Source organism: Callithrix jacchus, chromosome 2 (assembly GCF_049354715.1).
Source record: "Callithrix jacchus isolate 240 chromosome 2, calJac240_pri, whole genome shotgun sequence".
Taxonomy (NCBI): domain Eukaryota; kingdom Metazoa; phylum Chordata; class Mammalia; order Primates; family Cebidae; genus Callithrix; species Callithrix jacchus.
Window position 1 is genome coordinate 103,204,173 of NC_133503.1, and position 27,507 is coordinate 103,231,679.

The following is a 27,507-nucleotide window of genomic DNA, read 5'->3' on the forward strand; positions in this document are numbered from 1 at the left end:
ATGTGGAATATTTAATCAGCAGTCTATTTGTAGTTTCCTATAAATTTATCAGATTATGATTTTGTACAGAATCGTAACTCTTCAAGAATAGAGAATTTGGTGTTCCCCCTTACATAGGTATATATTCACAAAGAGTTATGTAGGCTAAAGATATTATAAATGTAACCCTTTTAGCTTCTAATACTTTTTTTGTAAATAATGTATTAACTTCAGTAATCTACTTTTCAACTGTTTTCCTACATATACATCATCTATTCTTTTCTTGATATATTTATTTGTAAAAAATAGAAACTTAGTCCAATACAACACAAATCTAACACACACACACACACACACACATTTTTAAAATGTATTATACTTTGGACAGTATGATTCTACCTTCATGCACAGTATTTATGCCATCAAGCTTTACTTATGCAAAAATAAATACTGATCTTTACTTATAATACCATTTATAATTTTCTATAAATGATGAGAAGTCGGCTGGACTTCCATCTGAATCGTTAGAGCTGTTTGAAACACAGGAGTGGGAGAATAACTGAGGCCGTCAAAGGAATGTACACACATATGCACGTACATATTCACACCCCTCACATTTGAGTGTATTTTGCTGTATCTAGATATTTTTGTACATTTCTCCAATTACAAATGTCTTAAATAAAGAAGCAGTTTTTTTCTATATAGTCTATGCACCCAAGATACGTAGGATGTTGTCTATAGAAGAATATAAATGGCTCACATCCTATTTCTTTTTAAAATACTTGCACATTTTAATTTTTTAGTGAAGATTATAGATCCCTGCCTCTGTGTGTGTGTGTGTGTGTGTGTATAGTAGTGTGCATATGGATAATCATAGATAGCAAAACACAAATTTTACTTTTCTTCTTGAAAGGCAGATTTAATGTTATCTTAAATTAAAAAATCTAGTACCTCTACAAAAATATGCATTTATATAGAGAAATTATTTTTCAATTATAATTCTAATATGCAAATTGAAAATCCAAATGAAAATACCTGAGATTATAGCTCTATCTGTCTATCTATCATCTATATCTATACAAATAAGAATGACCAAATTGTACTGAATAGTCTTATCTTTAGCCTCCAGTATGATCTGTAGTTCATAATTTTGATCTATCTACCAGACCCTTATAATATATCCTTTCTTTTCTGCTTCAGAATCTTACCACTTGTTTTATCTGCTGCTGAGACAACCCAATCCTGCATGAGTTACAGCTGCCAACTTCACAAAGGTACAACCTGAGACTGTCTCATTGCATGTCTGCACTGCATACCTTTTGCCTTATACCTGTAGCTTCTTGGTTCACATTAAAACATGAGATATCTCAGGGCTCTCTTGGAGTCCTCACATGCATAAGCTAGATGTATGTGAGTTAAACTCTGTGAGGTGTACCAATGAGAGACAGGCAGCTGTGGGGTCTGTGGGGTGACCTGTGGGATACAGGAGCTGAGGGATAAATGTTTTCCCTTCTAAGAATAGACCAGACTGAGAAGCAGTTGTTTCTGTAGCCTCCTGGAAAAGGGATCACAGTAAAATCTATCAATCTGTTGCATTTGATCCAATGCAGTGGCCAACTAAATGACCCATTATTTTATCGGTGTGCCCTTGTTTCTATCTTCCTTCTCATTCCCTTCCCTCCCTCTCCCTGGGATTAAACTCTTCAATAAATTTCAAGCCTCTGCTTTGCTCTCTGGGGAACTCAGATTAAAAACTGAAGATAAACCTCACGAGTCCACTGGCAATAAAGATTCATTTGCGGTTGGTATTTGGTGATGTTAGCTCATGCATATATTGGTATCACAATTACTAAGGATTTAGTCTACAGCAAAATTAGATAAACTTCAGATAGAAGCTGAGGTGCTGAGTTTTACAACGGCAGTTGCTCTTTAATGCTATGGTGTAAAGAGAATACAAGAGCCCTGGCTATTGTTAACAGCATTAAAATCTTTGATAGAAAAGAATGATAGGCTAAAGAAAACCAAATGCCAGTTGAAGCCCAAAGACCTTTATCGCAGCTTGTAAAGAAACTGTTGTTCTGTGCCAATAGAGCAGTCTGCAGTGAATATCCAGCCTGAACAGGTCTCCAATGTCAAAATCAGGTCTCTCATAGAAAAAGACAGGTGTTCTACAACCTTTTGTGAGGCTATTTGATGGGGCAAGATGGAGATTCTTGAAACCCTGGATTCCTATGAACCTTCTGGGCTAGCAGAAGCAACCCTTCCTTCATGCTTCATTGTTGAAGCAAACTGCTTTTCTCTGAAACCATGCAGTAAATCCACTGAGACAAATGCCTTGCAAGATGATGTTTGTTTCTCAGCAGAATTTGCCTCTACCATCCCTCACTGCCTTCAGGTTAATCCACACAGTCAGTCAAATCTCTCAGCAAAGCCATTTCTCATGAAGGAGATAGCCCATTTCCTTAAGGGAGTTCAGTATCTGGTAATATGTACTAACAAGGGCAATGAAAGACACGTAGAGGAATGGAAATGAGTGTGTTCACCAGGAGAATATGAAATACAAAGCTAGATAATGGAGGATTTATTGACTCTAGAACATTACCCCATCAGGTTGGATTCAACATTCTGACATGAACCCTAGAATCTAGTAGTAGTAATCTGCTGGTTTAGTTCCTTAACTAAGGGCATGATCATGCCCTCCAAAAAAGTATATGTTATTTTCAAAATCCAAAGCAGACCATCAAGCCTTGTATCTCTTTCTTAGTAGTAGGGAGTAGTAGGAGTAATAGCAGAGGAGGAGGCAAAGTGAACTAGCTTTTCTTTTGCTTTAGAGGGGATTTCCAAACATGCTGCCAGACACTGGATCCTAAAATCTTTGATGCGGTGGGCTCCTAGACCCTTTGGGGTTTATCTCTGTCTCCCTGACATGGAACATTTTAGGAGGGTATCCAGAGTGTTTTCCATTTCCTTCTTGTCAGATCAAATTGGTTTGATGTCATCAATATAATAGAACAGCTAACACTGGGTAGAACGTCAAGATGATCATGTCCCTATGACTATATTCTTATAAAAAACACAAGACATAAAATAGCTTTGGGGCAATACACTGAATGTGAACTGTTATATCTGCTATGTAAATGCAAATTGCTTTTTTCTTTTCTCTTGTTTGGGGTAGAGAAGAAAGTATTTGCTACAAGAACAATTGACATATACCAGAAGAGAGAGGATGTCAATCTGCTCTAGTGATGACACATTTAGCATGACAGGTGTGATTGAGACTACTCTCTGGTGAAGTTTTCATTAGTTTACTGTCACTTGCCACATTTCATCTGTTTTCTAAGGTCCAGAGAGGTTACTTGAATGGAGTGATGGAAAATATCATCACTGAATCCAATAAGTTTGATAGTGGCACTAATCTCTGCAATGCTATTCCTCCTGAACTGTTCTATTGCTTCCAATCTACTATTTTGGCCAAGGCAAAGTGGATGCAGTGATCAGTTTCAGAAACTCCTGCTTGGCCCTTCCTACATCATAATCATTACTCCACTGATCAGAGGGGTAATGTGAGAGTTTGGTCAGCTAGAAAATATATTTAGTCAGATTATATGCTAGGGACCAGGTAAATAACCACAGGATTATTATAAATAATCACAGAGTGGAACCATTCTAGATAGACTTGGTTCTAAACTACATTTATGACTGGACCTTTATAAGCCTTCCATTTGGTCAGAAGATTTTAAAAGTGTTTGAAGCCCCCTAATCTTGGTGTCATCAACTCATGCTTTTCATTGTCCTTAAAATTCTGGCTATTCTCAACAACCCTGTACATGTAGTTACTGGGTAAATAGCCAGGGATTTGTGTTTGGTAGGAGGATTGATAAAATATTTACTATTTATTTGCAGAAGAGCTAACCTTGGTACATCCGTGGAATGTGTGGTTTTCGAAAGAAGTACCTGCAGTGAATTCATGATAATTGGAAGAAAGGCATGAGAAACAGATACAAAAAATGTATTATGATTAATGTTATGTGTCAGCGTGATTGGGTCACAGGGTCCCTAGACATTTGGATACACATTATTTTGGGTACATCTATGAGGGAGTTTCTGGATTAAATTACCATTTGAATTAGTAGACTGAAGGCAGATTGCTGTCCCGATCTATGTGCACTCCATTTAATCTGTTGAAGGCGTGACTACAGCAAAAAGGCTGACCTTACTCTGAGTAAGAGGAAATTTCTGTTTGCCTGACTGTCTTTAGATGGACATTTTTTTTCCTACCTTTGAACTTAAACAGGAACTGGCTATTCCTGCATCTCTAACCTTTGGGCCTTCACGCAGGAACTATGCCAAAACTTCTGTTTTCAGGCCTTTGGACTCAGACTGGAGCTACACCATCGGCTCTCCTGGGTCTCCAGATTGCTGACTGAAGATTTAGACTTGTCAATCCTCATTATCACATGAGCCAATTTCGTGCAATAAATCACACACACACACACACGCACACACACACACATACACATGCATACACACACATACACACACATACACACACACATTGGTTCTGTTTCTCTGGAAAACCCCAACCAACATAGCAGAGAAACTGGTAGGTTTGGTAGAAAGAAAGTAGGGAAATCCTCTTCTAATTGTATTTGTATCCTCAGTGAAGAGTAAAGGGAGTTTATCAGCTGAGAATGAGGATGAGGGGATATTACTCTAATAAGTACAGGCTTGTCTGCATTTAAAAGAACGGTTGAGGTGAATGGCTGCTTGGTGAAAGCCAGAGTTACTATATTTTGGCTGCTAGGGTTATCCTGAAGCCCTAGGGAAAGAGATGGATTATGTTTAATCAGCTCTCAGGATTTTACAGTTTAAAACATAATGTGATATTTGTTATCTTGTTCAATCCAGTTTGATAATATCTCCATTTTTTTTTAAATGAGAAAAATAATTTTCAGAGACCTTTAATTCAATTCGATAATACTGATAGGCCTGCTTTAATTTATGTTCTCTACAAATTACTGGCCTTTCTCTAACCCATATAAAATGGCACATTGTGACCTAGGCACTAGATCAAGCTGAACTCTATACTGTTATACCTGTTTCTCTTGTGTTGGAAAAGTGCATCATCATCTTCCAAATTGCTTAAGGTAAATGTTGTATACTGCCATTCTTGGTTCCTCTTTCCCTTTCTCCCATATGTAGTCCAGTTGCAAGTTTGGCCGACTCTATCTTCTAAATATCCTAAACCCATCTACTTCTAAATATATTCTAAACCCATCTACTTCTATTTTCATATATTTTTGGTCCAAGCAACCTTAGTCTATGACCTGAATTTCTACAGTAATCTGCTCCCTAGTCATTCTCACTTCTATTCTTGATCAATCAATCCTTTCTCCACTCAGCAGTCAAACTAGTCTCTTAAAAAATACAAATTATAGACCAGGTGCTGTGGCTCATGCCTGTGATCCCAGCACTTTGGGAGGCAGACGCAGGTTGGATCACCTGGTCATGAGTTCAAGACCAGCCTGGCCAACATGATAAAACCTCATTTCTACTAAAAATGCAAAAATTAGCTGGGCGCAGTGGCGGGTGCCTGTAATCCCAGCTACTAGTTAGGCTGAGGCAGGAGAATCACTTGAATGCAGAAGGCGGAGGTTGCAGTAAGCCAAGATTGTACCATTGCACTCTAGCCTGGATTCCAAGAGCAAAACTCTGTCTCAAAAAAAAAAAAGGAAATTATATTATGTTATTCCTCTGCATAAGATTCACAGTCCTTTCCCATTATATATAAAGTCCATTTGGAATGCCTTTCACTGACTTTCTTAACTGTCTAGGTCATGTCCTGTTCCTATTTTCCTCCATGACACTTACCCAGGGCCCATCAGTCACAGCAGTGTTGTATCTGCTCCTTGGCCATGCAAACATACTCTTGCCTTAGTTTCCTCTACTTCTTCCTCCTTACCCTTGCATGACTTTGTCTAATCATGCAAATACCAGCTTAAATGTCTTCACATTCATGTGGGTTTTCCTGACCACTCAACATAAAATACCCATCCAGGCACCTGCTATCAATCTTTACTGGATCTTTATGGAGAAAGTATCAAAATGCTAATTAAGGTTTGACTGGAGAAGGATATGTTCAGAGGTATGACAGATAAATGCTAGGGCAGGACTGTTCAGTGGAGCAAAGATAAAAATCTCTACAGCAGGTAGTTTATTGAAAAAATGCTTCCTGTCCCCAGAGACCTTTGGAGAACAACTAGGTTAAAAAAGAGAAGACAGTGAGTAAATGTGAGCCTTAGGGATGGAAGAAGAGAAACATTATATGTAGATTTTATAAGTATTGCTAACAGGATAAACATTTTCTACATGAATTAGAGTGTTTAAGACAATTTTTGGGGTAAAAAATGACTTACAATTTTGCACTTACTTAATAACTTTATTACTTGATAAGCTTTGCTATCTGAATAGCACATTGGGCAGAAAGATAAATTGGTATAAAAAGGATGTTATGAACACTGCTAATAAGATATTTTTAAGCTGATGTTAAGATTTTCTGAAATATTGATGGAACTGTTTTATACTACTCAAACTAATACTAACCACATGGCTTAACTTGATTACAATACAGTGTAACTGTAACAGTAGTCAATTATTTATGAATCAGTGGAAACATCTGGAAGCTTGACTTCTTTTTTACATTAAAAGGACTTGGAGCATTTGCTGTATTTCACTATTAGTGCCACTTCAGTTATTACATGCTCTGCCAATGTTTTATGTAACTGGACTGATTTCCTTCTGACTCATAAGGTCAGTTGGTTGTGAAGGGATTAAGTTTTCTAGGCACTGCCTCCTGCCTCTATCTCTTTATTGATACAGCACCCTGCTACCTCTGCTTACACACAGTAGAAAATGTATTACTCTGGCACTACATAGCACATTATGTAAACATCAGAAACAGAAGCTAATTTATTTTCCTGTGTCAATGTTATATTCATGTTCTTTAGTACTTCTAATCCTTTCCTTTTCTGATATCCGCATATATGTGTATGTATACATACACATATAACTAAATTTTCCTCATTTGTATATAAAAAATAAAATTACTCTACCCACAGGTAGAATTTATTTCAGCTAGTTAAGAAAGAATGCTTCTGTTCTATATCAAAGATATTTCCAGTGTACTTTGCATAGAAAGTAGAGATGGGAAAAGTGTATCTTCAAGAACTAATGACATATGGATTCACACATAGATATATCTGCATAGCTGAATATGCAAGTCTATCTCTGATAAAACAAAAACCACATAACTAAGTGGACATATCCTACTTAGGTGGATAATCCCAAATTGCAGACAAGTTGTTTGTATTCAGCTTTGTTGCCAGGCTTCCATCCTAATTCATTTTTGCATAGGCTTATTTTCATTCATGGAATATTTATTGTTCATTTTCCATGTATCTGACATGATACTAGACACTGGGGATCAACGTGATGAATAAGAGATCATCTCTGGTTCTAATGGGTTTGTATCTTTTCATGTGGTCTGAACACAGAGCAGCACAGCACCAGAGTGAAATGTTCAAATATTTTAAATAAATAAAAACTTAAATGAGAGATAAGAGTCACTGTTCTGAAATGAAAAACAAACACAAAAAAACAATTGAAACAAAATGCCAGTTTAATAATTAACCTAATTATTTCCCAAAGCCCCTATATTGTCTTAAATCAGGATGGGACAATATCAATATTGAAATAACTGAGGTGAAATAACAGAGCAAGTGATGTGAATCCCTAGAAGGGGCCATGTAAGAGACTCATTTGGAAAATGAATCTTTCTCATTTTAATAGAAAACAAATGCTTGGGAAGACATACACCCCTTAAGTGTGGGCATGGAAATCTGCAAGCATTGGAGAGGACGTAGCACACTTTGGCCCCTGAAACATCAGGGAAGTATAATATCTAGAGTTTGTCTTACTCCTTAGCCAACCCTAGTGCTTTTTGTGCTCTGGTGCTGTGCTTTGCGCCGCCACTTCACTCCATCACTCTGTCAACTCACATTTGGATCAGCAATTTGACTGCAAAAACATCTTAGAAGATTACGGAGTATCCTGGTCCTAGAGTTCTAACAAGCAAACATTCCCTAAACTAAGTGTGATTGATTGACCCAACATACCAACTTCCTTGAGAATGTCTGAATGTGAGATATAAAGATAGAATGCCATGTGTGTACCTATGCAACTATCTTGCATGTTCTGCACATGTATCCCAAAACCTAAAATGCAATTAAAAAAAAGAGATGGACGCCATAGCTGGCAGGAGTAAAGTTTTGAGGATGGAACAAGCCAGTGGAGTGCTTGTGATTAGAAGACAGATGCAGTAAAATCAGGTAGGTGGTAGATCTCCCACCTCAAGTAAGAGGCATAAAATTGAAAAAAGGGTAGTTGGACTAAGGTTGCTGGGTAGAGGCAGCAGTAGAAGCAAATATAGAGAACAGCTGAGTCACCTTAACTATGGAACTCTGGAGTAGTGAGCAAGGAATGCCTGCTTCTCAAGGAGCTAAACTTCAGGCATCCATCCCTTAAGCAGGTGGTGACCCCTTTCATTATGAAATACCATACTTACTGTTTCCATAGAAGGAGAGGAAACACCTCATATCACTTTCCCCATAGCAGAGCCACTTAAGAGAAACAGGTATTTTAATAGCAGTTAAATCACATTGGAAAATGGGCTTAACATTTTTATGATTGATAACCCTCAGCAAACTTTTTATTTATAGAAGGAATCTTTGGCAAGAATTTTGATAAATTATCAGACTTTCTTAAGCCTGTCTTTAGAACCAGGAAACTAAAGTAACAAAGGACCGTAGTGGTAATCATAATTCTGAACATGATTATCTCATTCTATTCCTTTTCCATCTAAAGGTCCCTAGGCTTTTTGCTTGGGGAGTACATATATCTCAGCAAAAATGGGTATAAAGCAAAACCATTCTCTATGATGATAAAATCAATACTCTTGGAAAAAAGAGAGAAAAAATGAACTTCTTGATGATGAGAACAACATTCCCCATCGACAGTATTAGGCAGGAAGAAATACTCCTGGAACATGTTCTGTGCTGTATGGTGGTATAACCTCAGAGAAGCAGGATGTTGGGAGGTCGAAGCCAATCTTTTTTGTGTGATCCTATTGTATACCACCCAAATGAGTTTCTGCTTTTTATTCTGTGTGGTGCCCAACAGAGTTGGATTATGCCATCTTTCTCATATTCTATCTTTAGATAATGAATTGTCACAGTTCCACACCCAGGAACCATGCTCATTATCTTCCATGAGAGAATGTGAGACTCCTGCATACTCAGGACCAGGGTTTCAAGCAAGAGCTTCTATTTCATCCTTAATAGCATCTTTCTGTTTTGAGGAGGCCTAGCTACAGGGCTGCTATAATGTTTCTTCTTTTCTTTATGTTTCTTGGCTTTTCTCATTAAGTGCCCAATAATCATCAGGCATAAGTTTCCGGCAATTGATAAGACAAAGAAAAATGGTGGAATGAAGAATATTCAAAAACTTTTTAGAGTGTAAATGAAGGGAACTAATGACAGCTTGCTTTCATTCTTTAAGTAATGTAGGAGGCGAAGTTAGCCACACAGAGAAAAAAAATTGGGATAGAAATGGGTAATAAAGTTTGGAATTGCTCCTGTGAAAATATGGCAGAAAATCAACTAGAGATGAATAAAAATATTACAATAAGGTCCAAAAACTGATGGATAGCATGCCTTATTACATGATTTGAAGGTTTTTTTTTCCCCCTCTCAAGTCATGACAAAATGTCCTTTGGCAGAAGTCCATGTATAAGGATGGGAAAATTTACATCTTTATTTTCAGTAACCTTGAACTGAAATTTACATTTCCTTCCGTCGTGAATATAGGCTACAAACCACATTAGTATTAGTAGTTCTTGTGACATTTTCCCCTTTTGAAATATTAGATATTTTCATATCATATTGGAGTTATAGAATCTCAAAATATCAGCCACAGTGCTCCAGTGATACTGCTTTTTCTTTAATGTGTTACTGCAGAAGCATATATATTAATGTATTACAATTTCACACCTTTTAAATAATTTTATTTCAATATAATTGGCTTTTGCATTTTATGAAATTTATTTTCTTTTGCATTTGAAATATTTTTAGAAGGGTCCTATGGTGTCCATAGATGTCATCAAATTACTGAAATGATTCCTAGCATGTAAAAGGTTAACTGTGCCAGTTCTTTTGGATGTCAGCAGTTGTCACACGTTATGTAAAATTTAAGACGGTGAAAAATAAGATACGAAGGAATGAAATATTGTTATTGAAATGCGCAAAAAATATAAGCAATTCCCTAGGTGCATCAGCTAAAAGGAGATGCTGCTTTTTTATGTCAAATTTTTAATATTATGACTTAAGTGATATTTTTCTTTCACAAATGCCCAGGACTTTTTGTTACAGTCAATTAAACCTGTCTCATTAATCCTCTCTAACCTTCCATCAGAATGCACACATAATGTAGCATTCATATTTTAACATTGTACGTCCAACAGCATGATTTAAGGCTGATGAAGGCTTTTCATATCTTGGTTCATTGTTTGCTGAATACAAGTCCTGTGGCTGCTTGCATCAGGGATTTTTTGCAGGTGAATATTGATTGTGTACCTTTGATTTTTTCAGTGATTGATAAATCAGTGCCCAAATGAGATGACTGAAGAAGGGTGGCAGTTTAGCATCAAAGCTAGAATTACAACACCATAATGGATAGCTGTTCCTTTTTTGTATCGCCATGTCAATATCCCTCCTCCACCCTTATCTAGGAAAACAATAAACTTTATATTTTATTAAAACATTCCACCCATACTCTTAATTCCTGTGATTCATATGGGGCTGGCCTTTGTCCCAGGTTGAGGTGAGCATGTAACTCACACCAATCAGACCACTCTGTTCTCTTTTCCATAGTGATTGCTGTAGGCAGAGACATAACTGATCTAGGTAAATACAACTCATTTTACAGAAGTTCATTGAAATGATTGGGAAAGAATTGGGGTGGCTGAGAGCCTGTATTTAGCTAGAAGCAGCTGGGAAGCTATTTTTCCACCATGACAACAGGGCCTGCCAAAGAATAGAAGCCATAGAAGAAAATGGTCCTAGACATGGTAAGAGCCACAGTTATTCTGGTGATCCAATTAGAGCTTTGGGCCCAGCTGTGCATGAAGTCAGCCTGTCTGTTTTCATTTCTGCGCACCTATATATGTGAATCTATGTGTATCAAGTCACTTTGAGGTTCAGTTACTTGTAACAAAAAGAATCTGGATAAGGCACTTTTGCTACACTCTAAATTCTAATTGGTCTGGAAAGTTGTTATTAAATTTGAAATATACTTATTAGTGATGCATGAAAAAGTCAAAATAGGAATAGTAACAAAGGAAATTATTTCGTACTTTATCTTATTTTAAATTAAAGCATGACTAATATGGAAGGAGGACAAAAATTTGGGAATTTCAGGTGATCAGTAAACTGCATAAATATGAGTTAATTATTTGAGGTTTCTTCATCCAAGGTGTCATCATTTTTAAAGTGGCAAGCTTTGATCATTTGCACACTTTGAAGTCTGAGAATCTAATCAATCTTCCTCCTGGATTTGTATTCATGTAGAAACGATGGCCTGTTCTGGGACAGCCAGTGTTGCCTGGCCTATTGTACCGAAGAATAAATGAGTAAGAGTCTTGATTACCTTACAAATAAATCTGGTTAACAGTTATATTAATTAAAATGCCTGGTTCTGCGGCTATTCTGAACTATTTATACGTGATTTAATTCATATCAGCAGCTAATTTGTATTTAATGCAAACTAATGGGTTTTATGTAAATGGAGCATGTGGCAGTCTATTTAAAAAACAAATTATCTCTAGTTTCATTTCAGTTATTTTAATTAAATTTAGAGTATGTGTGTGGTGGAGGGATGAAGGGGAAAGGGATGTGTTATATATAAGTGACGATTAAATCCAATTTAAGTCTACAGAATGAGAAACAAGTAATTCTCTCTACAGACACATTGGCCCTTTCATAAAATTTGGAGAAGTCAAGAAGATAGTATAAGGAAAAGCCTGTGAGATTTTAGTGTAATTTTTCTTAAGATCATGCTTTTATGTTATAAACTACAAGCACTTATAAGTGCATATGTAAGAAAGATTCTCTAAAGATTTTTTAATTTGGCTAGAACATATTTTTTAATGTAAATATCTACTGTATATGTATTTTTTTCCTCTTTTTGATGTGGAAATTTTGAAACCATTGTGTAAATCAGTTAATTCATGTTTCAGTGCTTGACTTTCTGTCAACAGCTTTTACCTATGGAATCATACTACAGTAAAGCTGTCCCTAATCTATAGGTTATATTTCTCTAGATCATCTTTGTTTTTCCCAGTTGTGTAGGTTTCTTTTTACAGTGAGCATTTTTTTCTCTTATTTCCCTAATATTGACATTTTTTCTGAAGTTAAAGATAATTTTGTTACATTCTTTGTAGTTTCTTCTACTTAGTACTAGTCTAGAACTACTTCTCAGTTTGCATAATTTAGTAATTTCAAAGTTGATGTACTTCTCATTCTTTTTTTATATATGTTTCTATTCCCAGCTAGATCTTTAAGGATAAGAATTAATTCATTTCTACAAAATCAATGTCATTTTTGTTGCATATTCAAAGAGTGTTTCTTGAATGACATCTCTTAAAAAATCATTCAAATCACTTAATGATGTCTTTCAAAATCCTCACTCTGAACAAAAACTAAAATACAGCTTTCTCTCTCTCATGCTATTACAGGATGGAAACTAAGCTCAACAGTTTGTTCAGTCTAATTTTCTAGACCTAATTTCCAATATATCTTAAAAATTCACAAGCCGTTACCTGTTTAAAAAGTATTCGTGTCAAGGCAGCATAAGGTAGGGCCACCTGTTGGTTTCCTTTGGAGGTTCCATGACACAGAACAGCTCATGAATTCCTCCCAGAATTTGTATTGCTTTAATCCCAAAGAAGACTCTATGTACTGGCATTAAACCATGTCATGGAGAAAACAGATTAAATCGTAATCTACCTTAAAACCTTTCCCAATTTTACATTTGGAATACTGCAGCCATTCTTAAGATACCCTGAATTTTTCTGTCTTGAACATTGCAGAGTTCCCCAAAGCTATAATGCCAAACATTAAAATAAGTTTTAGAAATGGTCACATTGTTATTTATACATCGCTATAGAATATTGTCTCAAGTTCATACAGGAAAGGAAAATGAATTTTTAAACTTCATGTTTCCTTGTCATCAAGGGACAAAAAAGCAAATCCAAACAATTGTTTGTGGTTGTGGATTGATCAGCTGACAGACTCTCCAATTTCACCAGCTGTCCAGGGAGCCTTGACTTTTCTACATAGCAGATACAATGACTTCTGTTTTAATTCAACTGCTGCCAATTTGGAGCTGCACACAACTCAACTCCTAGAGAAATTTTAACAAATAAAATTAGCCGTATTTGAAATGAAAAAGCATTCACTCAGTCAAAATGACGGAAATCTACTTTTTTTTTCAATGGAGTTATATTCTAACAAGTTATTTATTTTCTCATAATTTGTGTCAGGAACATCATAAGTACTCAGATGGCATAATAAACATTTTGTTTGGTTCTGTGAAGTAACAGATGCACCAAAGTAGGGTAGTTTCATTCATTCTCAAAAACAGACAGACAGTAGAAAGCTGGTATGGTGGATAGGAGCTACTTCATCTTAAGGAAGCCCACTAGATATGCAAATTGGAATTTATAGAAAAATAATACCTCCGGGGATGTAATTCAAGGTAGTGGTGAGAGGAAGAAAAATGCACTTCAAAGAGCTCACTGCTATACCTTTTTATTTCCCCAAAAGCAAAGAATGACTTAGTAAAGGAGTGTTATTTGTGTAGTTGCCAAATCCCTCTTCTCATAATGTCTTCCCTTTCAGATCCTCCCCTCTCAACTTAGCTACATTTACCGTCTACATTGATTCAATTGGCAGGTGATTTATCAGGCCAGCATTTCATCTTCCCTACAAAGCCAAAGCGTGCACTGTTTCTTGGTGCTGCAAGTGGGAACAGGCGGGATATTCCTTTGATGCTACAAGGACACCAGACTGATAAAATTTGCTCCTGTATTGAACTTGACATGGAGGTGGAGTGCTTTAACTTTTAAAAGTCTGCTCCGTAACTCTCAGAATAACTGATGACCCTCATTGATATTCACACTTCAAATGCAGATAAATCTTCTCAGTTTTTTTTTCTTTGATTCTAGGTTCAAAATCTTCACCTTTCATACACACACACTCTGTTATCTCAAACTGACAAAACCTTACTACCTGCTGAGTCACTCACTCCATCCATCTATTTATTCATCTGTCTGTCTATACAAAGTTGGATGAAAAGATGTTACTATTTAAACCGAAGTCATCTGCATTTCTGCCACATACTAGAGAGTGGAATGATTTATAACTAAGAGGTTCTTTGTTTAGAAAAGTAGCATGTTTCTCACTTTCTTTACCGGAGTGAGACAAATAGAAAGAAAATGCATAAGAAAATGATAAGAATCTGGAATTTTTGAAGGCACTTAGGGAACTTAAGAAGGTCTAACAGCAAGACCAATTCATAGGTGACTGACTTGTGCAGCACACAGTACTCTGATTTAAGAAGAGCCCTATGCTTAGTTTACCACTGTTGCCATCTTGAAATTCTTAATAATTTTTGAACAAGGGATCGACACTTTAATATTGCACTGGACCTTGCAAAATATGTAGCCAGTTCTAAATAGCAGCACTCTTTTCTTAAATTTAGTCAACTTCTTGAGTTAAATATGGTGAGTTGCTGCCAGCCAAATTTCTTATGTCTATTTCAAGGTGTGAGCCAATATACCAAAGGTTGTGGAACATTACTTAATAGCAGTTATGACTGTTTTATCTCATAGCCCTTCTGTTTTCAGATATTAGGGCTACTTGATTTCATAAGGCTTGCAGTGAATTTACAAAACTTGCGTGTATTTAATTCGACGGATACTCTTTTCCACCACTGTATGAGTGTGTTTTATGGTTTTTCTAGGAAAGTCATTTTCATACTGAAGGTTGTCAGCCAACTTGGCATGGAAAATCTTAAACTTCATTCTTATTTTATTTCTCTTAAAGCTAGGCAATTACATTGATCAAATCTTGGTTTATGGGAGCTAATGGGAAAGGGCTGTTTAAGACTATGAAGAAAAGTTTTCTTTGATGACAAATGGGAAGAGAAACTCATCCACATTGCCTAACTTTGCGTAATGACTATATGAACACACGACGTATGGAGCTACAGCAGCCATTCTATGGCAATAAGGTGAAGCCATGAAAATAGAAGACAGGAATGATGACAAGCACATTGGACACTGATAAAACCATTTTGCTGCTGAATTGGCCAACACTAAAATCACTTACTTCCAGAATACTTGTTTATTTAAGTTCCTAGACCAGCAGCCTCAGAAATTTCTTAGAAAACAGAATGCTTGGGTCCCCAACTTAGATTACTGAATCAGAAACTCTGGAGGTTGACAAACAATTCTGTGTTTTCACAAACCCTCTTGAAGTTCTGATGAATGCTAAAGTTTAAGAACTACTGCTTTAAGCTACATTGTCAGCTATTCTCTTCATTATAACTCAAAGTATCTCCAGTTGATTATACAAGAAAAACGCACATTCAAATTATGGCTTAACAGATTGTACTTTGATTTAATGCTATGTGTGACAACATACAAATGGCTTCAGCAATTAGAAATAATTGCTATTAGTATTAAGTTAACAAAAACAGTTTAAGAATTAGGGCCAGTGGGAGGGAGCGGTGGGGAGGGATAGCCTGGGGAGAAATGCCAAATGTGGGTGAAGGGGAGAAGAAAAGCAAAGCACACTGCCATGTGTGTACCTACGCAACTGTCTTGCATGCTCTGCTCATGTACCCCAAAACCTATAATCCAATAAAAAATTAAAAAAAAAAAAAAAAGAATTACTACTTTACCTATGATCCCCACCTGTAAGAATCATCACTATCAGATACCAAGTTGATTTGGCATTACTTTATTTGTCTCATTTTCACACTTGATAGTTACATTTTTAAATGTAACTGAAGAATTATTTATTATCTGAGTGAGAAAAAATTGGATAAATATAAATAATAGTTGTAGCAATGTTATAAAATTTGAGGTAAATATGGTGAAGTATTGCCAGCATTTTTTGTGAATATATCAAACCATCACCAGATTTGGACACAACATTTCCTGAATTAAATTCTAACAGTAGTTTATCACTTCCCTTATCACTCCTGTTCTTACTAAGGATCTGTGGATACTCTTGTTTGCTCACTCTATTTCAACCATAGTTTGATCTCTGTCTTCTGTACAAGATTCTTCATGTGGTTCTGTGACTCTAGAAATTTTATTTGAAGTGTGAATACTTGCTCTAGGCATTTTCAAGATGATTCATTGAGGCACAAGAAGAAATACTAAAACATCTTATTATTATGCTTCTCAATCTAAATTCTAGAAAACGAAACTCTACTAATAGTGTCATATACTGATTAGCACAAATATACAGATGTGATCAATTTATTGGTAGATTCTATATAATGTACAATACAAACAATATCTTGAAGAAAAGATAAAAGTGGCACATTGGGCAGAGGGGGACAGTAGAGTTTTCCTTTTCTTTTTCCCTCGCTTCAGTATATTGCTATAGTTTATTTGTGCCAGACCAAGTGGAGTTATCAATGACATTAACTAGTTTTAACTAACTGAACTTTCAAAAATTATATGAGGAAATTAAAATACTCCTAGAAAGACCTTATAGGCTAAAAGAATCATAAATAATGTAAATTCCAGTGAAAATGGTGGTGTTGGTACTTTCCATTTTGTTCATAGGCATTCTGCCAGACTCACTACAGGAAAAAAACCAGTGTGTTCCCACATAACACACTGAGAAGTGGCCAAATATTTTTTTTTAATAATTTAAGGAGATTATTTGGAATGTAGGTTTATATCTACTGTTTTTAGTGATGACCCTCACCCTAAATGGATATTTGCCTGTAGATATTAGCTAATGATAGATATAATTATATCTGTAATGATTAATACATACTGCACACACACTTTTTTTTATGACTTCTAAAATTATATTTTTGCTACTGATTTTACTCTAATTTTAAATGTTTTTGTTTACTTTTTTACTAATCAATTGTATTAGGTCAAAAAAGCTTTTTTCTTGATCTAATACAATGGATTAGTAAATTTTAAATGTTTTTAAATGTCTTTGTTTACTTTTTTACTAATCCATTGTATTAGGTCAATAAAGTTTTTGCTTTTCATACTAGGGTTTCTGGCATCTGAATCCAGCTGGCTTCCCAATCATAGTTTTCCTTTGGTCTTCCTTCACATTCTGTGTGTTTCTGCTATACTGAAAGATCTGCTTGCTCTTCTCCAGGCCCAACTCTACATACTTCCTCAAAGGAATCTCAGTCAGGAGTCAAGTCACCTTCTCTGAACTCTCATGTGACAGTAGATATTTCATAGCCTTTTAAGTCTTTCAGGGCAGGATACATTATCCAATCCATTTTACTTCTGCCATAATGCATAGGAAATGGATTCCAAGAAACTATGTTAGAAAGAAGAAAGAAAGGAAAGAAGAAATGCCAATTGTATGAGCAAAAAAAAAAAATAATCCTTCACTTTTCCCCTTAGAAGGTTCAAACGAATGGGGAGGCACCAAGCTATTCAAATTAATTCTTCAAATCATCTCATTTTAAAAGTGTACTTCTTTTTACACTATAATTCATGACTAAAGCAAGCTTAAAATATCACCAGACTGCTGTCTTTCTGTCATGTAATGACATGTGAAATATTACTTTATTCACAAGGCCATTCCCAGATGACAGGAACTACTGAACTACAACAAACAGGAAACCAGACAGGCAAGGGTGTGTGAGGCCTGGATCTTTTATTCCATCACACCTAGGTGACAGTCTCTGTTCCACTGCTTACTTGTGCACATGCAACTGGTCCAAATTCTTCTCTCTTTGGTATTCTCATCTTTAAAACGACTATATGAATTCAAATAAATGATACGTATAAAGAAATGTATTATATATTACTGATTATTATTAATCATTCTTCTCATTCCATGTATCCTTAAGGCATAATTATAGTAATTTACATCATAATATGTTTATTTTTATGTCATTTGAGCTTTAAATCCTAAGGTTTACTAACTAGCCCTGATATTCATACAATTCCATTGTTTTACCCATAACTTAATAATTTTATGCTTTGATTGTTTTCTGATAGTCAAACATGTATCATTTTCCATAAGAAAAGTTATTGATTCCCCAGCTTAAGTGTCCTCTAACATTCACCAAATTGACCATTTAGCATTATGGAAGATGGGAATGACAGTTTTTGCAAGTATATGCTTGCAAATAATAGGAGTGTGGTAAAAACAGATTAGTAAAAATAAGAAAATGATATAAAATAAATAGTACAAGAAACTCCTCAAATGTGAAAGATATCTGCCCTCAAATCAAGTGTTCCTAAATGTCCAATAGAATGAAGAAAATAGAAAACAAACTCACAGCAAGGCACACCACTATGGATTTTCAGCACATTGGAACTAAAGAAGTATTTCTCAAAGATCCAAAAGGTTATGTGAGAGGCTGAAAGAGGTTTGTTACAAATTATAGAAAATATAAAAATGTCATTTATCTCAAAGTTCTTGAATTCTCTAATATTCTAAGAAAAGATGTTTTCATCCTGTCATACTATCGTTGGCCAGTTGTGAGAGTAGCATAAACATAACCTTAAATACAGAGGGGTTCAATAATTTAGTTTTTGTGCAATCTTCCCTAGGAAGGTTCTAGAGACATAATAAGAAAAATTAATTATAAGCCTACTCTTGTACAAAGCAATGTGCTATCTAGTGAAAGGCTTTCCAATACAGCAGGGTGAGGAAGTAAAATTCCAGGGCAGCAACTATCTTTCACATCCAGAAAGAAGTAATCCTTCATATATAAAAAGGTTGTTTTCTGAAGTACTTGGATATTCTGGAAAATTATTACTAGGTATTTGACAGCTTTCATGGAACATTTGGACAAATACCAATAATAGATACATACAATCAAAGAACACTTAAAAGGGCAGAAAAAAAGTTGTATTGAGAAGAAAATGTCAACTATTTGGCACACCATTAAATAAACAAGAGTTACAAGGTCACAGTTGCATAAAAACTGACTAATGTTTAATAAAAGATTATAATACAGCAATATTCCAATGCTGTGAGAGGGAAATTCAGGTCTATTCCTGAATTATTATGATGGAATAAGAGATTTTAAACCTCAACTACTAAAACAGGAAGCCAATAGAGTCTACCAAAAAATGATAGAGATGTACAGATTTTAAGTATTTTACTTAGCAAAATAGTGAATACCAAAAGAAAACAGATAATGAAGATGAAAGCCGTTAGGGGTAAGAATACTAGAATTGATAGTCCGGATTCGGTTCCCTCCTCCTCTCCCTTTTTTCTGCTCTACTCTCAATCTCAAGCTACATGCCTTCCTTAGACAATCCCATATGCATGAGGTCTCTGTGTTTGAAGTCTCTGGCTTAAGTGAGTTTTTGTAGCATCCTGATTTGGGGTTGGTTCTCTTCCTCTTGAACCAAACCTGGACAGTGGAATTTGAGACCAGGAATGGGACCTTGAGGGCAGCAGATCACAGGAAAAGCTTTGCTTAAGCCAGTTGTGGACCCAAGGGGCAGCATGACAATGAGCTGCATTAGGTGTAGCAGGTATGGCAGAATCCCAGGGAACTGGGGGACAGTTGAGTCACTGGGCTGACCCTCCCTACACAAGAAGCTATGAGAGTGAGGGGAGACTGGAGAATAGCTTGTTTCTTACAGAAACCTGTGACTTTGAGATGGAGGAGGGGCCATGAATTACACTTTACCTTTCATCACTTATAGGCCCATAGGAGTCCCATCATTTAGGATATTCTAACGATGAGCTCTACACTCAATTGAGCTGAAATGAAAAATTAGCCACCTATCTGAGAGGCCTAGCATAGACAGATCAATCAGGCAGAAACATCTAGACACAAACCCACTGAAATAGAATGCCTGAGATAATGCTTGGATACCTGAATTAATATCTTCATTTGAGAAAACACAAGCGCACCAAAAACAATGCTTTCTGGGACTTACGATTAGTGATTCAAAGAAAAATTAATATAAGTCAAATCAGTTTAGGATCATTGCAGAGACTCACATTAGTGTACCTGACCAGAGAGAACCAGAGGATATCGTAGCAGAAACAAGTGACACTCCACCTCTGCTAAGAGCTTGGTGGCTAGACCAGTGTCAAGGTCCCTTTGAACTTCAAAAGGGTGAGACTTGTAGATTCTACTATGTGCCTAGAGGGAAGAGAAAAGATTCCACAGGTGGACAAATGGAAGTTGACCTCAATATTCGAAGTCAGAGGAAAGAGTCTAATTAAAAGGCATGAACAGAAACCTTAGGTGAACTACAGGTATGAATGCAGACATCAGTACAGAGATAGAAGCGTAATGATTAAGGATAAGCCACCTGAAAATATGTATCCCAAGTGCTAAATAAGATCATTTAAAACACAAGAGGCATTCCGTGAGAGAAATTCTAATTACAAACGACCCCTGCAAAACCTACCAGTTGGAGTTTAGGGAAGAAAGAGATTAAAATGTTCCAAAGGTCTCATGTATTATGAGAAGGAAAATAAAGAGGGGTATACACTATTCTAAAGGTTTTATTCTATAGGGGAAAGGAGTAAAGCAAAAGAATTTGAGAATCAGAATACCATGGTGAAAGAGAAAGTGAATTCCAGTGAAGGACTAGTTGGTGTCCAGTTTACAAATAATAGAATCATTATGTGTGTATTTAAGAAAATGATGAGAGGAATAACAATAGAAAGAAAAAAATTTTTAAATCTTCAATCTAATCAAGAGAAACCTAGAATGAAAAGCAATAGAATAATCATCCAAGAAATAGGCTAAGGAGAAAATAAAGTAAAATCTAAAATAATAAAGTTTAATAAAATGGAAAGTATCATAAATCATACTCTGAATAGACTGAAACTATCCAAAAGAGAAAAAGACACAAATTGAAATAGAAAACAAACCCCAAATGCGTGCTGTTTTCAAGGAATATGCTTAAAATAATAATACTTGTAATAAAAATAAAATAAAAAACAAAGGGGTGGGCAAAAAAGTTAATAGGCATTGAAACCCAAGGAAAATAAAAATGGTACCATTATTGTCCAACGAGTTGGAATTTATAATAAAAAACACTGAAGGGATTAAGAGAGGGCAAAATACACATTACAAGTAGAAATCAAGAAGATATTAAAGATGGAAATACATATGAAACAAACAGCATGGCAGCTAAAAAGATAAAACAGACAATATTAGAATATAAAGATTAGAAATATATAAAATTCAAAAAGTGCAAATATAGCAAGATTTTATTAGCATTACATAGCATTATACAGAAGAAATAAGTAAGATTTGAAAGTGGCTGCCTCTCCTGAGGTTTGGAATTTGTGAGGTAAGAGCAATGAATGCAAAATATGTAGAAACAAGCCTTTAAATATTCTTTTATTTTTTTTAATTAAAACCATGTATGTATAAAACTTTAATAGTGATTGAAAATCATATCTATGAAATAATATCTCAAAGGGAGAAAGGTTGGACCCACTGATTATGGTAATACTATGTCTTTTCTGAATAGTGAGGATTAAAATCCATGCTATTGTTTTACTCTCTGAGTAGATTAACTTCTTTAACATTTTCCTAATTCATGCTAATTGCAAATAAATATATAGACTTTATATATGAAAATATTGAAAATTATGGACATTTCATAAAGTTTGTGTTGTTTATTTCAAATGAGAGGTAAATATTAAAATCACATTAAACTGGAAAGAAACAATTAAGCAATAGTCTCTAAAAATAATCTCATTTACAGAGAAAAAAATATATATATTTTTTCTTGGTAAAAGAATATAAATTTTTTAAAATTAAAAATTTGTTATGTTTGGTTTAAAATTTTCTTAAAGTCTCTATATATTAATGAAATTCTAAACCTATCTCTTCATTGCATGCTATTTTGTTAATGTTTCTCTTTAAGCAACTAACATTTCCCAGAAGTAAACCAAGTTGATACAAAATGGATGAATGGAAAGATCTTAGAACATTTTTTGGTTGGCTTGCCAGGCCCATTTTAATTATAAGCTTTAACTACATTCTTTTTATGAGATATGTGGATAAATTCATGGGAATCTAAGTTGATACTTATTTCCTTTTATGACTTGTTTTTTCAAAAATCTTCTGTTTTACATAACCATTTTATAAAATGTGATTTTATCAAGTTCAAACTGATTTAATGAGGATTTTAATTAGAATTATGTTAAATTAGAGGAAATTACCATATTCATAACACTCATTATTTCCATCTAGCAATTTCTATATCTCTTTATATAGCCAAACCTAGTTTTATATTTCTTAGCAGAATTTGATACTTTTCGCTATATATTATTCACATATTTTTGTTCATTTTCTATTTTTTAGTTTTCTCTTAATTATATTTTGCGAACTGTTAATGCTAGTTTATTAGATGTATTTTGGATTTGTAAATTAGTTTTTGTGGTCATTACTTTAATAAGTTTGTTTTAAAAATGTACGTGTATTTTAGTATTTTTTCCTTTGGTTTTCTAGATAGACCATCAATGTTAAGCATAATGATAATTTTGACTACAATATTTACATCTTTTGTTTCTTGTCTTATTGCATTGGCTAGAATGAGGTTAAAAAGTAATTAGCACAGTAGGTACATTTATTATGATACTTTAGAAATCTACTATTGAAAATGCCTCTAATACTGCTCCATAAATATGTAGTGGTTTGTTCATTCTATAGTGTTTTTTGAGAGAGTGCTCATCTATTACTATTTTGCAAAGTGTCTTTCCTGGAATGATGGTTAAATTTAATCAAATAACTTTTGACCATCTTAGGAGATGATCATATAGTTTTAGGGCTTATTAGTGTTATGATATATACAAAAGTATTTTGGCATTTCTAGGAGAAACTTTGTCTATGGTGGATTAATTTTTAATAACTTAATAAATTCAATTCCATTTGGCATTTTAAAATATGGTTTATGTTCTATAACATTTTCTTGGTGCTAACTTTGTCTATTTTTTATGTCATGAGGAATACATACAATTTAATCCCACTATATATTCTAAAAGAGATTGTAAGAGTAAGAATTATCCAATGTTTAATATTTGTGTGAATTTACTAGTAAGTTACACAGACAAGTTATTATTTTAGAGATATTTGTCTCCTAGGTTTTCTAGTTCATTTATTGTCATTGGTCTAATTTTATTTTCTAATTATTGAGATAATTATGGGAATTTTATTTTTTTCAGAAAATCCATTAGATTAGGATATAAAATATTAATATATAATCTCATAGACACCAATAATTTATAAGTTAAAAAAATCTTCCCCAATTATGCTCCCATTTATTTTAATCTCTTCTATCAAAAGATGTTAGAAACAATCATATTTATAAATAGGATATGAATAAATTACTTTCATTATATTGCTAATTGGTTGCTTAAGTGAATTAAATATGATTTTTTGGTTTATTTTCTTATTCTTCATTTATATTTGTGTTTTTAATTTCTAGACTTATTGCATTGTAGTATAAAAATTGTGATCACATGCTTTGTATTGTTTAGATTCACTAAGGTTTTTCCTTGTGGCAAATAAATGATACATCTTAAAAGTTGTTTCATGTAACTAAAAGTTGTATGTTCTCTATTTATATGATCATCAACTAAACTTTATTGTCTATTACTATTGGTGTTTTGTATGTTTTTTTGTATACTTTGTCTTCTTTATTTGACTGGTTGAAAAACCACTGCAAGTGTTTTTTCCCAAATTTTTATTGTCTGATCAATAGATTTGTTAAAGTAATATTATTCAAACCACCTATTTCTTTTCTTTTTTTTCTTTTAAGGAGAAAAGGAGAGGAAGAAAGAGGAAGAAAAAAGAGGGAGAGAGAACAGGAATATTGCTTCATTCTAAAAATGGGTATTAATAATGGCCGATCAATATTTTGTGTATTTAAAATGGAGAACTCTATAAATATTTATTGAGTTTATTTGCTCCGGATCTGAGTTGAAGTCCTGGATATCCTTATTAATTTTCTGTCTCGTTGAGTCTAAATCTCGTCTTATGTATCTGGGTATTAAGATCTCTTATTGTTGCATTGATCCTTTTACCACTGTATCTTTGTTGCTTTGAAATCTATTTTATCAAATGTGAGAATTGCAACTCCTACTTTTTGTTTATTTATTTATGTTTGCTCTCCATTTGGTTGGTAAATTTTTCTCCAACCCTTTGTTTTGAGTCTTTGTGTATCTTTGGATATACTGTTAAGTTTTGGCTGTATCTTTTGACTGGGGGATTTAGTCGATTTAAATTTAGGATTACTGCCATTTGATGTTAACTGGCTATTTTATCTATTCGTTGATGTAAATTCTTCTTTATGTTGATGCTCTTTACTTTTTGGTATATTTTTAGAAAGGCTCATACTGGTTGTTCCTTTCTATGTTGGTTGCTTCTTTCAGAAGTTCTTGTAAAGCAGGCCTGGTGGTAATAAAATCTCTGAGTACTTGCTTGTTCATAAAAGATTTTATTTTTTCTTCAATTGTGAAGCTTAGTTTGGCAGGATATGAGATCCTAGGCTGAAAGTTCTGTTCTTTAAGTATGTTGAATATCAGCCCCCACTCTCTTCTGGCTTGTAGGGTTTCTGCTGAGAGATCTGCTGTAAGTCTAATAGGCTTCCCTTTATGGGTAACCTGGCCTTTCTCTCTGGCTGCCCTTAGTTATTTTCTCCTTCATTTTGATCCTGGTGAATCTAACGATTATGTGCCTTGGGGTTGCTCTTCTTGAGGAATATCTTTGTGGTGTTCTCTGTATTACCTGGGGTTGAATAGTGTCCTGCTTTGCTAGATTGGGAAAATTTTCCTGGATAATATCCTGAAAAGTATTTTCCAGCTTGGATTCATTCTCTCCATCACATTCAGGTACACCAATCAAACGTAAATTGGGTCTTTTTACATAGTCCCATATTTCTTGGAGACTTTGCTCATTCCTTTTCATCCTTTTTTCTCTATTCTTGTCTTGTCATTTTATTTCATTAAGTTGGTCTTCGACCTCTGATATCCTTTCTTCTGCTTGATCCATTCTGCTATTTAAACTTGTGCATATTTCACTAAGTTCTCGTGTTGTATTTTTCAACTCCGCTAGTTCATTTATATTCCTCTCTATATTGTCTATTCTTTTCAGCATTTCGTCAAACCTTTTTTCAAAGTTCTTAGTTTCTTTACATTGGGTTAGAACAAGTTATTTTAATTCCCAGAAGTTTCTTATCATCCACCTTCTGAAGCCTACTTCAGATAATGGCACACAGTCCTTTTCCATCAGGGCTTGTTCCGTTGCTGATGAGGAACTGCAATCCCCTGTAGAGGGAGAGGGGTTCTGATTTTGGGTATGCTCAGCCTTCTTAGGCTGGTTTTTTCTCTTTATTATAAATGTATCCATCTGTCATCTTTACAATTACTGCCTTTCTAATTAGGTTTCTGAGTCGACGTCCAATTTATTGATTCCCAGTGCTGGGATTCAAGCAACCCACTGCGCCGGCCAAAATAGCAGCGATAAGACTGATGGTGCTCTTCTGCTTGGGAATCTGTGGTCTGGCTTCCTTCTTGAGTCCGCAACAAGCGGCTCTGCCTTCCTGGAGCTCCAAACACTGGTCAGTAAGGGAACCAGTCCGTTTACTCTGCATGAAGAGCTGCTGTGCCAAGGCGCTGGAAAAACTGCTGCACCCGCCACAAGAGTTGCGCTGGCGACCCATGGGGCTCTCCCACTAGAAATCTGCTGGTCCGTGAGCAATGAAAGTTCATCTGAAAGTGTGGCATCCTCTCGTTCTCTGAGCTTTCACTGGGAGCTACAATCCTGAGCTGTTAGTGATCAGCCATCTTGGATCTCTCTCCTCAAACCACCTATTTCTAAGAGAATGTAGTTTATTCTCATGTGTCCACTGGGAATGTAGCAGAAAGCAAAACTCAGAGAATAATTGTTACGAAAGGTTTTAAAGCTTTAATTTGTAATTATTTTTATTTTATTTTATTATTTTTTTATAATACAGAGGGGTGTCTTGCTATGTTTCCTAGGCTGGTCTCAAACTCCTGGTATCAAGTGATCTTTCCATCTCAGTGTTCCAAAGTGCTGGGAGTATGGGCATTTTGGAATGTATTAGTATCACAAGTTCAAATTAAATGATCAGATTAAAATAGAAGTCAAATAATTAAATCACTTTCTGGATATATTTCTGCAATTTTAATTTTCTGCTCTAAAGTTATGTTTGAATGTTTGCTAAGAATTCCTTTTTTTCTGATGAAAAATATAGATTACCAATTTTTAAAACATTCAGAGGATATTTGAGGAGAAAATGCATTTTAAACAGAGAAAATAATATTGACAATAGAGATATGCCTCATCCCTAGAATCTACTTTGGATTTGTCTAATTAATATTACTTTTCATTGCTTTAATAAACTTATTTTTTAAATCTAATTTTATTTTACCATATTTAATGATGTGATAGCTTGAGTTCTATACCTATGATCTTTTCCTTGACTGTCTTTTTACATCTTATTGGAATTTTTTTCTTGGTCTCAATGAGTGATGTTAAAAATTTGTGTTGAAGAGTGATTTAGTTGTGCCACAAAGTAAAAGCCTGCTTATATGGTTACAATTTGATGCTGACCAAATGTTCTTTCAGAAAGTAATTCCCACATCTGCCAACTAAATTCTATCATACATCAAATTAGATGTTAGAACTGTTTCTTACCATCTGTATTCTGTAAACTCTTGAATGATAATTTCCCCTGATTATACAGAATATATATTTTAAATGGGAATTTTATTTGGTCTAATCTGTGATGGGTTTGTATATGTTATTATTCTAATTATGAAGAGTTTTAGAGTTAAAAAAAATCAAGCATAGGTCTCACTTTTTCCCCAAGCACACAAAATATTTACACTTTCCAACACCTTGCTTTTAGGTGGGATCATGCAAAATTAGCTCTGGCCAATCAAATGTGTGTTTAAGTGATGCATACCACTGCCAGGCTAATGAAGTTAAAAGCCTTTTAGTGATCAACTAGTATTTTTTTTTTGTTTGCATGTGGGAATTGTTGACACTATATGCTGAGATGTCAGAATTATAGGATTAAACATCCTGCATCCCTGAGTCACTAGATGGAGGACAGGTGCCCTAGGAAGTGGTCGGGACCCATATGGACTTAACATGTATGAGGAATAAACT

The 27,507-nt window shown here is 34.8% G+C and overlaps 1 long non-coding RNA gene across 1 annotated transcript; it reads left to right on the forward strand.

Moving 5' to 3' along the window:
• The first annotated feature begins 999 nt into the window (after positions 1–999).
• LOC118151437 (uncharacterized) lies at positions 1,000–26,586 on the forward strand. The gene is made up of 3 exons (XR_004739749.3): positions 1,000–1,253; positions 11,661–11,722; positions 24,131–26,586. It is a non-coding gene; the product is annotated as an uncharacterized LOC118151437 (long non-coding RNA).
• The last annotated feature ends 921 nt before the right edge of the window (positions 26,587–27,507 follow it).